Source organism: Ceratina calcarata, unplaced genomic scaffold (genome assembly GCF_001652005.2).
Source record: "Ceratina calcarata isolate Rehan_Ccalc_2016 unplaced genomic scaffold, ASM165200v1 scaffold164.2, whole genome shotgun sequence".
NCBI lineage: Eukaryota > Metazoa > Arthropoda > Insecta > Hymenoptera > Apidae > Ceratina > Ceratina calcarata.
Genome location: NW_017137708.1, coordinates 139,341 through 153,828, shown reverse-complemented (window position 1 = coordinate 153,828; position 14,488 = coordinate 139,341). Strand labels below are relative to the sequence as shown.

Sequence of the window (14,488 nt, the reverse complement as noted above, 5' to 3'; positions counted from 1 at the left end):
TATAGAAAATGCGTTTTTCTAAAGTACATAAACTTGTGGGATTGACTATATAGTCAATACATCGTTAAAGATCTATACCGAGTTGGCAAGAATTTCAGATCATCGGTTCAAACACTTGAAACAGTATTCAGAACGCCGACTGGCATTCCTGCACTTAAATCCATCAAGAGCAATAAGAATAAGAATTTTTGGTTCCTCGACCAGCGAAGCAATAGAGATAATTATATTTTCACGAGGGAACAATTGAATTTCGATTGCACGACCCTGAAATGCAGATCCCGTGTACAAAGACTTCATCTCTATCAACATTCATTCACCAAAGAGCAAATCATAAAAGAATTGTATATACATACGTACCTACAGGCATTCCGTCGACGATGCTCCATCAATTATTGAGATACACACTGTAGAATAATTGTGTCTCAATAACCTCTAATAAAAAGGAACATTTTTATTTAATACAGTTTATAACAATTTTATCAGACCTGCACACTGTCACCCATTTCATCTCGTTCACCCAATTTTCTAAGGCGTCGATCTATTATGTAATGGGAACGCGATTCCACTAGCCAAATAGATTTTCACTCTTTACCGCGACTAGTTCTCTACGTTCGCTTGAAATTCCAAGGCACTCGCGCCTGTTCGTGACACACCCACGCACGTGCACGAATTCTTTTAGGACAATAGCCACATCGCTTACGCGACGTTGCATGCACGTGCAACGACACTTTTCCTATCGATGATTCATTTACAAGAAAGTGTTGTTCAAGTCTTATTAAAATAAAATAAAATTAAATATAATTAAAATAAAATAAAATAAAATTAAATTAAAAATATAAAATTAAATTAAATTAAAAATATAAAATTAAATTAAGAATATGTAGGATAAAAGAGTACGTTTTTCATAATTCTTAATTATACTATTAAAATGAAACAACGATAATAAATATATGAAATTAAATTAAACGTGTTTATTAGATTTAGATATTAAAAAGTGTCTCATTCTGTCGAAGATCTCAGGAGTTGCACTGTCGTACTACTAGAACAATGCGTAATTTGAATTAGGAACCTGCTCGCGTAGCAGCAGAGCGTCTGTTACCGGTAACTTTTGATTTAAGCGTGCCGCTACTTCCGGTTCGATGTCCGATAACTGAATCGTAAATTTCGCCCTCGCGCGAGTTCGCAGCTCGTAAAGAGGCACGTACGATCACAGTGGCTGTATGTATATTTCCTTGCTGGCTCCTTCGGCTCGCTGATGTGCATCGACCCCACCGGAAATTACACTGCTCTTGCGATTCGCGCCAGTTTTCATTTCCACCAATGCTTTCGATGACAGCGTCGCATGAGAAAACGAGAATAGAATTATATACGATACGACTGAATTTATGAAATATTAAAATGATCGTCGAAAGAGAAAAATTGCACTTTAAATCCGAAAAAATAAAAACGTGTATTCATTTAATGAATTCTATTAAATATCAAATGAAAAATTCATGCGAAGCTTCTTTCAACGAAATAAGAGAATCGATTACTTTGTGTAACTGTGTTTATTGATTTACGAAGAGGGAGGAATACAGGAACTGGAAATTAGCAAAGCGGAGGAAGCGGAGATCTGAGAGCCGCGTTAAAAGAAGCGGACGAAGGGAAACACAGAGCCAGCAAAATGGAACGAAGACGGTTGAAAAGCGGTTCAAAGGCGGTCGTAATTATTTTTTCAACACACAAACGAGCACGAAAGCGAACCGTAGAGACGAAAGGGAGAGGAGTAGAGTGAATTATTAGCGGACACACGCGGAGGTCAGCGATGTGCATCCAAGTGTCCGCTGACACAGCCTAGCCCCTTTACCTCTCGATTTCAACGTGTCTCCAGATAGATAAAAATTCTTTAAGATACGTCAAAAACATTGTCGAACGACGTTAAGATCCAGAAATATTTATCTTCTATCAGGAAGCGTAGAATTTCATTTCCTATCCAGTCTTATATTGCTCGCTCGGATACGATCAACGTTAACGACGTCGACTTTACATAATCGTGGCGTTGCACACGGCAGTAACGTTAATTGCGCAAGGGGCCATAATAAAATGTATCGAAAACTGTCGAACACGCATGCAGGGAAAGCTTACGAGTTCATTGTTCCGAGGAGGTCGGTTCGGGCCAATTACGCCTAAAAACGCATTACACACCGCGACGCTTAATCGTCTAATTAGCGGGAACGGTATGGGCCGCGCGATTAACGTTGCGCAACGGCGAATAAAAATTTGCTGAAACAGTGATTCACGCGAAGCCGATCACGGTCCTCGATTCACTCGACGCGGAAATTTTGCGTGCGGTACTAACACAAGTTTTCGTTCATAGCGTGCGAACGAATAATTTGCTACTTTTACCATGTGAATGGTTGTTCTTGTGTGAACACGAAGTGAAGTATGAAAAGCAGGTATAATTTCAGACATCGCAGAATTCGTTTCGTAATAATAATTATTTACTTAACTGATTTTTTAATATGTACTTCTTGCGTTCTTTTTTCTTTTGCAAGGAAAGAGCTTAAAGTGTCACGGCAATGGCTAATGAGTTAGAATTTGCAAGCGTATTATTCGAAAGTTTCACGTAACCCACCCGATTTATTGTGATGGAGAGTGCGTAATTACTATGCCGGCGCTGGCCTGCCACCGACTGAGGTGAATAGTAAAATGTTTGCTGCTTTTATCGGATAGTAAAACAGAGAGTGATTGACTGTGCGATCGTAAATGAAAATTATGGTGAAACACGAGCTAACAGGCATTTGTAGAATCCCTAATTTGCAAAACGCAATGATAGTATCTAGCATGCCAGGCAGCTTCACTTAAGAAAGAATGATTAGTTATTTATTTTTTTAACATTCTACCCACGAGGAAGATAACGATTGAAATAATAATTGGACCATCTGGTGTCGGTTTTACAGCTGCAGAAAAAGCAGAAGCCGTAAATCGGGGACAGGACGCGTTCTTACGCCACTGAGGCGCCAGGATTAGACAAACGGGAATACCTACAGGTGAATAGTGTTCAGAATGAAAAGGAACAGGTTCAGCAAGAAGGGGTCCATCGTGTTCCCGATTCTATAATTCAATCCTACTTCAATATTCACGAAATATAATATCAAAATCTTCATGGATATCAGAGTACCTAAATTTCTATTTAAAGCACATTTTGCCAAAAGCGTATCAAAAATATTTTGTATTGCATAAATTCGAACATCTCGCCTTTTAGTTCAATATTTAATTGCCATCTTTAGAGCATTGAACTATGCGAGACAAGCAATCGTAAGGAATATGAATTAAACATTCAGACGACCTTCGACATTATAATTAAAGGGGAAAAAAAGTGATATCTTACGCCAGTGTAAAGAACACCGGTCGAATGGGGTATCAGGTGAAGTGCTGCCACCATAGGAGGAAAATCTACAGGTGAATGAGCAGTCCTGGTGTGCAGGGATCGTGAAAACGAGCAGCAGGTCTTCGTGAAGTAAGAGGGTTGCCCGTCTCTCCCACTTCAGGGCCCGTCGGACGAGTGGTAGGGGATCTACGACGCTTGCGCGCCGACGTCTGGGTCCTGTGACCGATCGCAGCGGCCAGCTACGGGGGCCCAAAGTCTGTTTCCATCGCGAGGGAAGGCCTCGGGTCTGCTCGTCTCGTCAGTCCGCGTTTTCCCGCGTTTCTTTCGCATCGCCGCGACTTTCCACCGCGAAAATCGGTTCATCGCGAGTGCACCACGTGAGCCACCGGATATCGGACGCACGCAGGAGTCGTTTTCAGGCCCCCAGAGGAGAGATCACTGGGTTTACTGTGTGCTTAAGTGTCATGGAGATCTAGGAACGCCAGCAAGGGTGAGTTTCGAACCACTTTTATTCAAAACTAATCGAACAATTAGAAAATCAGGCTTATTTATGTCACGCGACATATAAAAGCATGGATCCATAGATTATCATAATTAAAAATTGCTTAAGTGCGTCGAGAAGAGATCATGTTCCCCGGCACGAAACTTGGGATAAAATTATTCATGGTACGGGGCTTTGTATACGTTAATTATGGGAGATATCAGATATGATGAGGACGTTGCCGTTATGCTGGCTAATAGAGGACTCCCTACGGAAACGAGTTAAGGTCTACGAATTAATTTCATTGAGCATCCCCGGTGCAAATGAGCTCCGTGTAGCCTGTAACAAAGAAGGTGGCTGCCAGGAGCAGTGACCGTCGATTCGAATGCACGATGCGGTGATAAAGTCGCGATAAACGCTTCTAGGCGCCCTTTGTTCGCCCGGTGTTACATAAAGATGCAAACCGCGTTACATTAAACGCTCCGTGGACACCGTCAGACGTCGCGGAATAATTATGCAGTCTAAGAATAATTCTACTCATGAAAATGTAGCAGGTTTGCGGTTTAAAGGTTGCCTGCAATTAAGTGTTTTCCAATGTTCTTTCATTTCAGAGAAATCATTTAAAATCATTTCTTTAATTAAAACTACTGATTGAATGCGATAGACGTTTAAGGACTTTTGAATACTGTAAATCAATTCTAATTTCAGAGACGTTAGATTCGTCATTTGATGATTGTTCGTTAACAATTTTATGTAAAATGATCTGGGAATATGTTAATGAGGAAATTAGCATTTTTGAATGAAAAATTGTTATTTGGGAAAGAATAGTGATTCTGTCGTAGAGGTAACAGATCGAAGGATCGGTTGGGGCATTTGAAATTGTGATTCCAGGCGTGTCCGGCGAGGGGAGGTTGGGACGAACGGACGGACGTGTTCCTCTTTCTTACGTGCGCCTCCGTACAGAATGACTAGTGCTAGACCAGCGGTTCTTAGCTTTTTTTTTTTAACTCAGGACATATCCGAGGAAATCAAGATTTCAAATCCGTCGATTGAAAAATCGTGATGTAAAATTATTTAGGTCGAAATGAATGAATCATTTGAAAATTGTCCGTATTAATTATTTATCGAGGATTCTTCAGTAACGATCTTGAGTCGGTAGAAAATTTTAAGTGGAGATAACCGCGGAACTTTTCTTGGCTGCACGCGAATTTGCGCGAGGAGCCGAAGAACGCTAAGAACCGCAGCCAGAGTAAATGCGTCGAACGAACGCATTGCGGCTAGAGATACATCCTCGGAGGAATCTTAAGTATCCTTTAACCATCCTGGGGCTTCTCCTGCCGGGAAAGAATCTACCGCGTCGACTCCTGAGGAATTATGGCACTGAACACGGGGGGAGCAATTACTGAGATTGGACGTCTTCTCTGAATTTTGTTGAATTTACTAATTGTTAGCTTGAACACTAGCTTCCTATGTAACCCAATATAAAATAGTAATGAACATCTCTTGATAAAATAATTATTTAAAGTACTTCTCAATTCCATTATGCAATAATTTACCTGGTCAACAAATTAATTTACATATATTAAAAAATTCCTATTAAATATATATTAACGTTTATTAATTGGAAATCTATAGTCGCTTAATAAACGTGGCTGAACTCGTCATTCTTTTCGCTGTCCTCCGTTGGAAATCCGAAATTGCCGAAGGTAAACCGCGCCTTTTATTTACATTCAAGTCCCGCAACGAGGATGGACCGTTTACAAAATCTGCGAGTATACCGTCGTGGACCCACGAAGCTCACCGTGCGACCAGGCCACGCGTCTTCTACAGCCGGTTCGACTGCATTTCACGGCTACCCATACACGAGAGTAACGCTACCCACACGCGCGTACAAGTCCCCGGGTGAAACGTTGCCGTCGTGTTGGTACACGTACACACTTTCGATCTCATATGCAAAGCACATGGAAGGAGCGAGACCGGGCTCGGTCTCGCGATCGAAGCCACGAAGCAGAAATGAAACCGTTTACGGAAATAATTGTACGTAATTTAATCGGCAGTCCGGCTACGTACGTTTCGTATTTTAAAAAGGGTTGAATAAAACACGGGGTTTAATTACGACGCCGTGGAAGACGATGAAGTGAGAAAGAACGGACAGGGTGAGAGCGTGAGGATGAAAAGGAACGATCCGACGAAGAAAGGCTCGTAAAGTCGTTGCACCGTGGCCAAGATCCATGATGCTGCGCCACGCGGCGAACAATGGGCTCTGACGTCACCTTGGGGCTGCACCTGTGACGCCTGCACTTGCATGTGCAACGAATCACCCCGCGGAGCGTGCGTTACACGCATACGCGACGTTCGTCGCTCGTCGGAGGCCTGCTCGGTTTCAAAACGACCACCGGATCGAAAATAGCTCGGCTATACGCTGTGCCAAACGCGCGAGGCTCGCCTGGTGTTTATCGAACTCTCGTAACGCGAGCCCCTTGTTGCCACGAACGAGAAAATGCGAAACGGCGTTTTTAGAACGTTTCCAATCCGAATTTATTGCCTGAGAGCGTTTATGTTATATAGTATAAACAGCCTACAATTCCATTGTTCTTCTCTATGGAAAATAATTGAAACGTTGTTGCATGCAATAAATCTCATTCTATTTATTCGCTAAAAGAGTTTTAAGAAGTATTTAAATAGAGATCTGATTTCACTTAATAGGAAAATTGAATTCTCTGTTTGTTTAAGAAAAAAAATCTAAGGATGGAATCGTTGAATTTGTGATAGGACGCAGCTGTGATTCGTGCTATTCAATTATGTAAAAGTTCGTATATAAAAGCTTTCAATAGAGCCTTTACGTAAGTCGAGCACAAAAGATAGCCTCGACAAACATTGATTTGGAAATGGAGTGTAGATTCTATTCATTGAAAATTATCTTTATAAAGAATGCATATAATATGCAAAATAGATCCAAAGTGAAATGCATGATTTATCATATTTAAAGGAATTCCTGTCTCATTATCTAATCTGATGTCACAAATTTATTAAATAAAAAAAATGATTATATTAATTATGATTTTTCATTGAAAATTATCTTTATAAAGAATGCATATAATATGCAAAATAGATCCAAAGTGAAATGCACGATTTATCATATTTAAAGGAATTCCTGTCTCATTATCTAATCTGATGTCACAAATTTATTAAATAAAAAAAATGATTATATTAATTATGATTGTAATATGAACGATTCTGATTAAACGTATGCCTCGAAATAAATAAGAAACGGTTTGAAATCTGCAATATGGTTAATCGACGACATTTTTCGACTTCGATCGACGCGAGACTTTCACCATTTAAAATTCGTCTGGTTCGCGGCGAGTCATCGCTCGGTCGGACCGGATCCAGAAGGAGGCCTCGCTAAATACCTTATTACTTTTGAATTAACATATCGGTACCAAGGTAACAGGACTTCGCTGGAAGCTCGATTGCAGGCTCCTCGCCAGGAGATCCGATTTTTGGGTCAACCGTCTTTCCAAATGTATTAAGACCAGATCATTACTATCCTCGCATAAAAAAAACTGCATTTTATATAGAAATTAATTTCATCATTAAATTTCCTATAAAAATTATACGAGAATTGATAATTAATGACGTTTCCTTTACTTGAGACAAAAGGGAGATGATTTATGATACATGTGACTAATTTTTAACGAAACAGGTGATAATGAGAATGGCTGGAAGTAATGCAAACTCATTGTAAAACGAAATGAAATCGTATAACTTCTCTCCGGCGAGATAAGCGATCCCTGTCAAGCCACTAACGGAGAAAATGGTTGGAAAGAAAAAGAAATTCACGGAAATCAGGACAGACCGTATTGGGAACGCACGTTCCACAAATTCCGCATCTGGTAAACGTTTAAACAAGGACGTATAAATTCGATTGGGATTTTCATCGAAAAAGTGAAACGGCGAAAGAAAGAAAACCGACGGAGAGATACGCGGAAATCCATATGGCGCGATTTTGAAAGGAAGCTAACAATCGTTAGTCGGGACGTTCGCTGGCTCGAAAGTCACCAATTGCGTTGATAGAAACTCAAATGAAAGCTGCTAAGTGAGTAATCAAGCAACGGGAGGATTTCTTCTTGGCCGTCCGTGGGGCGCAACAGGTTTTCTTCTGCCTACAGAAGTCCCCCAGCTGCCGAGCATCGACTATCGATCCGCTCATAATACTTACAAGGGAAACGCTCGTTTCATTAAATTCTCCACGCATTTTTTCACGTCTAGAAAATTTATGACGGATATTCAACTGCCTCGAGATCGGAAAACATTTTAAAAAAAATTCATTTGATTAAACCAAGGAGTCAAATGATTTCAAGGATGAGATTCAACACTCAGGTGACTCAAGCACGAGGTGCACGAACCCATCGCGATTAGAGCAGCCGGGGAACGAATTGTGAAAGACTTAGGAATCTCATTCGACAACCACGACCTCCGATAACTATGTAGCAACTAGAGTAACGGTGGACAATCGTTGTCGTTAAACAGTTCCATTAGAGCGGGACAGTTAGATCGGCTGTTCCACGATTACGATTGCATTAACCTTTTCCTGCCTTCGCACCGCGTCTCTCGTTACCGTCTCGCCCCGCGACGTTCCACTTTCTGTGGAAACGGTAATCGTCCGGGAGAAGAAGAGCAAGATGAATAGAGGGAAACGTCCTTGACGTTACCGTTACCACAAAAAGCTGATTAAGTCAGCTTCATGAAACGTTCACGGCATGGCCGATAGCTTCCGGGTCAATTCAGAAATTTCTACGATAATACAAGATGGATTTTAATCGACGTGTTTAATCAAAACTGTCAGATTTTCACAATGAAACACGTTTTACAGAATTGATGGAATTCAACGTTACATAAAGTTGAAGTCTGACGATTTTATTACGGAATTCTGAAGCTCCTTGAAAACTAAATCGTTTTTTAAATGATATAGGAGGTAATTACACGAGTAACGAAACTATCATCAAGTGCAATTGGACAATAAAAACCACTCAGCGAACGTCAATTATTACTAAGTGGTCACCGAGTTCGGTGAATTGTCTCTAATCAATTAGAATCTGATAATTGTGTAGTAATAATGTTTATGCGTTTAATATCCGTGTTTTTAATTTCAACTTGTTGCTCGTTTAACGACTAGGAATGCGGCTGATCGCTTTACTGGATAACTCGAAGAAAATGACCCGGATGATGTCATGGAAATCACTTGAACGAGGGTGTCCAGCTTTCTTCGTGATACCCAGCTGTCGCCGATTAGTCGATTTCTTGTTTCACATCCTCCTTCGATTTCACTAAATTGTTTGTCGAAAGTTCCGAACTCAGTGATAAGATAAAAAAAAAAGGCGAACACAGTCGAAGGAATCATACGTCTTTTTTTTAATATTCGCTATTTTAACTAGCGAACGTTTCGAAGACCTGTTAATTAAATTTGACTCGAATCGGTGAAACAGTTCTGTGTTTTGGCAAAAAATTAATGCCCGCTGACGCAGCGTTCTGTGGCGGAGCGGAGACCGAGCCAAGTCGAACGGATTAATTAAAGTAACCTTTGGAACAGTTGCGGTTACATCGACTGAAGCCGTCCTTGACGATGCGGCTGAAATTCCTTTAAAGGTTGAACCGAGCTTTCTCTGGACATAAGTCATTTCGAATTCCTGGCGATCGCGAACGATTTGAAAGTGCATTCGGATTCTTGCTGTTCCTGCTCTAATCGACAATTTCCAACGATTTAACTCATGCCGGATAAAGCAGTTTTTTCGTCGAAGAAAGTTCCACGGAATACTTCAAAGAATTATACGCGTTGTCTTATCAGAGTTCATTTATGCCTCATGAAAATTGATATATCCATTAAATAAATGATTGTGATATTGTTTTATAATCGGACTGCTTTTACGTGTCTCACCGTTTCATTGTATTCGCGCGTAAATGATTTTCCAGCGGGTAAACGCGGCGGTAAATAAGCAACGTAGCTAATTAACAGTGAAACAAGTTTGCCAGGAAATGTTTGATAAATTAATTAACGCTGAATTCATGAAGCGAACGAGAGATTGCAAAACTGTAAATCCACTCTTTCAACTATACTCAACTGCGATATTGCTTCGTTATGATAAACCATGAATCGTTGAGGATATTTTAAGCTTCGGATAAAATAATTTTCTGGGATAATGAGATAAGTTATAATGAATCATGTGTGTACAGTTTGTTCCCGTGTATATAAAGTAATCATTGCATTTCTAGCTTCGTGATAGTTTTTATCTACGTAACTGTAATTGCCCGCATGTTCTTATTTCTCGGATAGGCGGAAGGTCAACAGACGCGTGTAACGCGACTAGTTATTTCGAGTGAATAAGTCATTTTATATGCCAGTTCCTTATAAGCTTTTCTTTTTTTAGTATCGAAGTAAAAATATAATATTTAAAGTCAGAATCCTAAAGCAAATAACTCTCAGGTATGAGAACTACCCTTCTAATGGAAATTCTTTTACCACTGATAACGTCTGCCTTCCACTCACGGTGGTCCATTTTCTGTGTTTTATCCTACAACATATTTTCCTTCGAATAATTCTCTGAAGTGAAAATCTAACGAAACTAATACAAAAATTCATGAAATCAAGCAATAATTAATTAATGCACTCAAGTATTAATTCTGATTTGATAAAAAAAAAAAAGAATTAATTCATCCATGGAAATCAAGTAACTAATAATTCGTATTATTATTATTGACTTGGTTTTTATATAATTTCTCCTGATTTCTCTTTCGAATCGGGTCTCGTTTTGCGGGAGAAGATCAGCTGGTCGAGTTTTCGCAAGACGGTGTCGGTGTCCGCTTTTCTCGTTGCATATAGACACGCGATACCGGCCGGAACGCGAGAACAGGAACAGGAATACGCGTAGAGTATGCATGCACGGAGCGGCCAGCGTATCGTACTCGCGGCCAGGTATGGCCAGATCGGGCCCGGCGGATTTCTAAGCGTGTACCTACATATATACTACGCAGGGGAACAAACGCGAGGCATAAAACCCTGCGCGACACTTTCACTTGCACACCAATGTCCGATCGCAGTCGCAGGTATGCGGTCGAACGACCCGAGCTGGCGTTACAGTTTCGTTCGAATGGCCAGGGAATCCAGTCTGGCAATTCGATCTCGAACAATGGAACTAGTCCAGACCAAATTCTCGATTTTCGTTCAGCAGTTTCATACTTAATAATGAATCTAGGATTTCATTCGTCTTCTCTTATAATGACAAAAATGGCAGAATTGTCTTATAGAATCTGAAAATCTGTTCAGTATGTTCTAAATAAATTGTCTCATAGACTTTTAATATACTATGAGGCAATGTGCTGATTAGCAAACTGTTGAACAGACATATTTATGTCCACTACATGCGACTGAAGGACATCAGTTCGATATCTCTACTTCAGAGAAAATCCCTGAAGTTTCTCAAAGCAATCAACTTATTCCATATAAAGAAATAATCAATCCATGTTGTTGAATCATGAACTGATTTATTAAATAATAATCTTTTGATGCAATGAAAAAATAAATGTTCTGATTGTTTAAATTCAAGTAGTACAAGCATGTTCACCTATTCCTTCCCTTTTACTTTCAGCCCATAAAATCTCAGAGTGACTTTTGATAGGAATTCATTCTAATGTTTCATAATCGATATTTGTCGAACACATTCCTCAGTAATTATGCAGAGCAAATAATCATCGTTTAATGACCGTGTAGAGTGTTCTATAAGTATCGTTCATTATAAGGTATTCAAATAGCAATTTATTGGAAATCAGATAGAAATCAGTCGGAACACTGTTAGCCACATACTTTCAACAGTTACGGTCTGTAGAAGGAACCGTTTACGAGATAATATCAATATTAATGGGAGAAAAATGTCGTCGATAGTCGGAATATAAAGAGTTCCTGGTAATCCGGGCTGCGTTTAAATGCACAGACCAAATGCTCGAGCTTAACGAGTTTCACAGAATTCAGTACACGTACATACGAACTGCCGTGAAACGCGCTAGTGAAATTATTTCCCGACAGAGAAATGTTTCAAAGATTTCATAGATCACAGCATTTTTAATCTCCCTGGAATATCAATCATTTCTCGTGTATCCAATTCATCAATATTAGTCGTAATTGTGTCAATAATTATATTTATTTTTGCCAGATGCAAATGGAATTGCTGATTGAATTCATTTGAAAGAATTTAAAAATCTGATACGAAATGAATTTCATTCGTACAAGACTGGAATTAGCATCAGAAATTCTAATGACAAGCAGTGCAAGTATAATTAATTCACTGAAACGAACGTGGCCAAATTTGTATCTTACATTAACCCACGACAATTTCACCTCGGACTCGACTTCGCAATCGAGAGTTTCGCAACGCCCCAGTACTTACATACTCGCGTAGTCCTACGAATTGGTTCGATCAACGTTCGCCAGCCGCGTTTCACGTACGGATAAATTAGAATACTTCCCGGTTGACGCACGCAAAATTTACGTTACCGCGAGAAAACCTGCAGACTGATTCGTTCGATCGATCACCCCGGCTATTATAAAGAGTTTCTGGAAGTAAAGGCAGACATAACGATTTGAAAGTCTGCTCCATATCATAAATCATGCGTTCGTGTTCTATAACACGCGGTACCTCATCGACACTGGATGCACTTGATAAAAATCGCATACAGAATCCGTGCTTGCTATCGATTTTAATTAATGGAAGTAGATTGTACTTGAAGAGCGTAATTAGCATAAAACTTGTTAACTCTTCATGCTACTTCATAAATTATTCCCTAAGAGCAGTCGATCTTGTACCGAGAATTCCTTCGATCGGAGGCCATGGTTCTGGTAAAAGATCAACCATTCGAGGCACAGATTTCACACAGTGGAGGACGATGCAAGCGGTGTAACTCGAAACGAATTCCAAGCGTAATCCGCTTGGGAAACACCCCGGTGGACGCGACGCGACGACGGCGGCGGCGGCGACGACGCTCGGCTCTCCCGTGTGATTTGCAGAAAATATGCGCACGGCATAACGCCTACAAACCGTGGAGCCGTGCCGGTTTGCACGCTCCCGGCCGGCCTTGAAAATTGCGAAACTGCGCCAAGCGGAAACCGAAAGCGACTCGAGTTCTCCTTAGAACGGTTTCTAAACTCCTTTTACGTGCCGCGACTCTTTGTCTTCCCTAAACGATTACAAATATTTATGATAGAAATATTTTGCAAAATCACAATTTTGGAAATCTTAGCAAAACAAGAACGTGTAGAGAAAATCTGCTCAATAACTGGACTTGCTGCCTTCCTTAAATGATTAGAAACTTTTATGATGTCAATTTGCAAAATCGTGAACATGTGCAGAAGAGTTTAATTTTTTAAAGCATGAAGAAACGATTCTTTATATTTAATTTTATTACAAATATCAGATTGACCGAATGAAACGTAAATGAATAAAATATGAAAATAATTGTTATAACAGGAAGGAAGCTGTCTTTAGAAATAAGAATTATACGACGAATAGCAAGAAGAATGATTAGTTACAGGTGATAGTTGGAAACTACGTGCGATTCACTAGGTTCATAATCGATTCTACTTGTACTTGAGATGCTTGTGAATACTGATCGTGAATAACTAACAAGGAATTGTTCTCCTGTATGTTTGCATATTTTACATCCGTTTCTTTTATTTATGAGATAACTGTCTGGTGTAAGAGTTTATTAAAAGAACTCGTAGACGAACTTTGAATTTTAAACCGTGACACATATTTATGTCTATTATTACATTGAAATAAAATATCATTAGAAAATAATTAGAACAATTAAAGAAAATATTGAAGTAAATAAAGTTCGAAAAATGAAAAACTATGCAAATTATTTGCACTATTTCTTAAGTATATCTTTGCCCCAATAATTTTGAGATATACAGTAGCTTAGCATTCTAAATTGGATCATCATAAGTATGTTAAACGATATGAAAGAATTCAGTATATTATAGTACGGGAAATGCGGTAGAAAAGGTTGAATAGGAACAGATTTCATTAGTGAATGAAGGCGTAGCGAATGTTTCAAGGTTGCTTTCACCTTCCTCGAAACGCTATATTTTTTTACCATTTACTACGTCTGACGAAGACTCGATTCAGGGTCGTTAAGAAAGAGGCATTAAACGTGAGGAACTAGCAACTATCCGTACTGTCACGCGTTAATTCGAAGCGTTTGCAACGAGAAGATTTGATAAATTGCAGAAAATGAAAAGATGAACGGGTAGACGGAAAATAATACAGTGGTAATGACCGTTTCATTGATTCACGGTTTCTGATCATTAACTAGGCGTTCAATCACACGTTTCACCGACCTAATCGCTTTTTTTCAATTGTAATTGATAGAAGCTTTCTACTCATGTGTACACAGATTGCAGAAGATATTCCACGTCTGATGAATTCCTTAGGAATGTAACTCTGATAAAACGGATATGAATTATTTCACAGTTTATATATGGATAAGATATTGATAAGACCTTCCTTGATAGATGCGAATACTAGTAATTCTAACGGCTTATATCATTATAAATATGATATATAAATCATGCTTGAAAAATCAGA

At 39.5% G+C, this 14,488-nt stretch overlaps 1 protein-coding gene across 2 annotated transcripts in view; it reads left to right on the top strand.

Annotated features, from left to right (window-relative positions):
- The first annotated feature begins 1,478 nt into the window (after positions 1-1,478).
- LOC108632644 (uncharacterized) overlaps positions 1,479-14,488 on the top strand; it is a 40,534-nt gene continuing 27,524 nt past the window's right edge. The window contains exon 1 of one of the 2 annotated variants that reach the window (XM_026819832.1): positions 1,479-3,860. The gene's annotated coding sequence lies outside the window, so the exon portion shown is untranslated. The remainder of the gene's footprint in view (positions 3,861-14,488) is intronic. The other variant, XM_018037336.2, reaches the window with a different exon arrangement.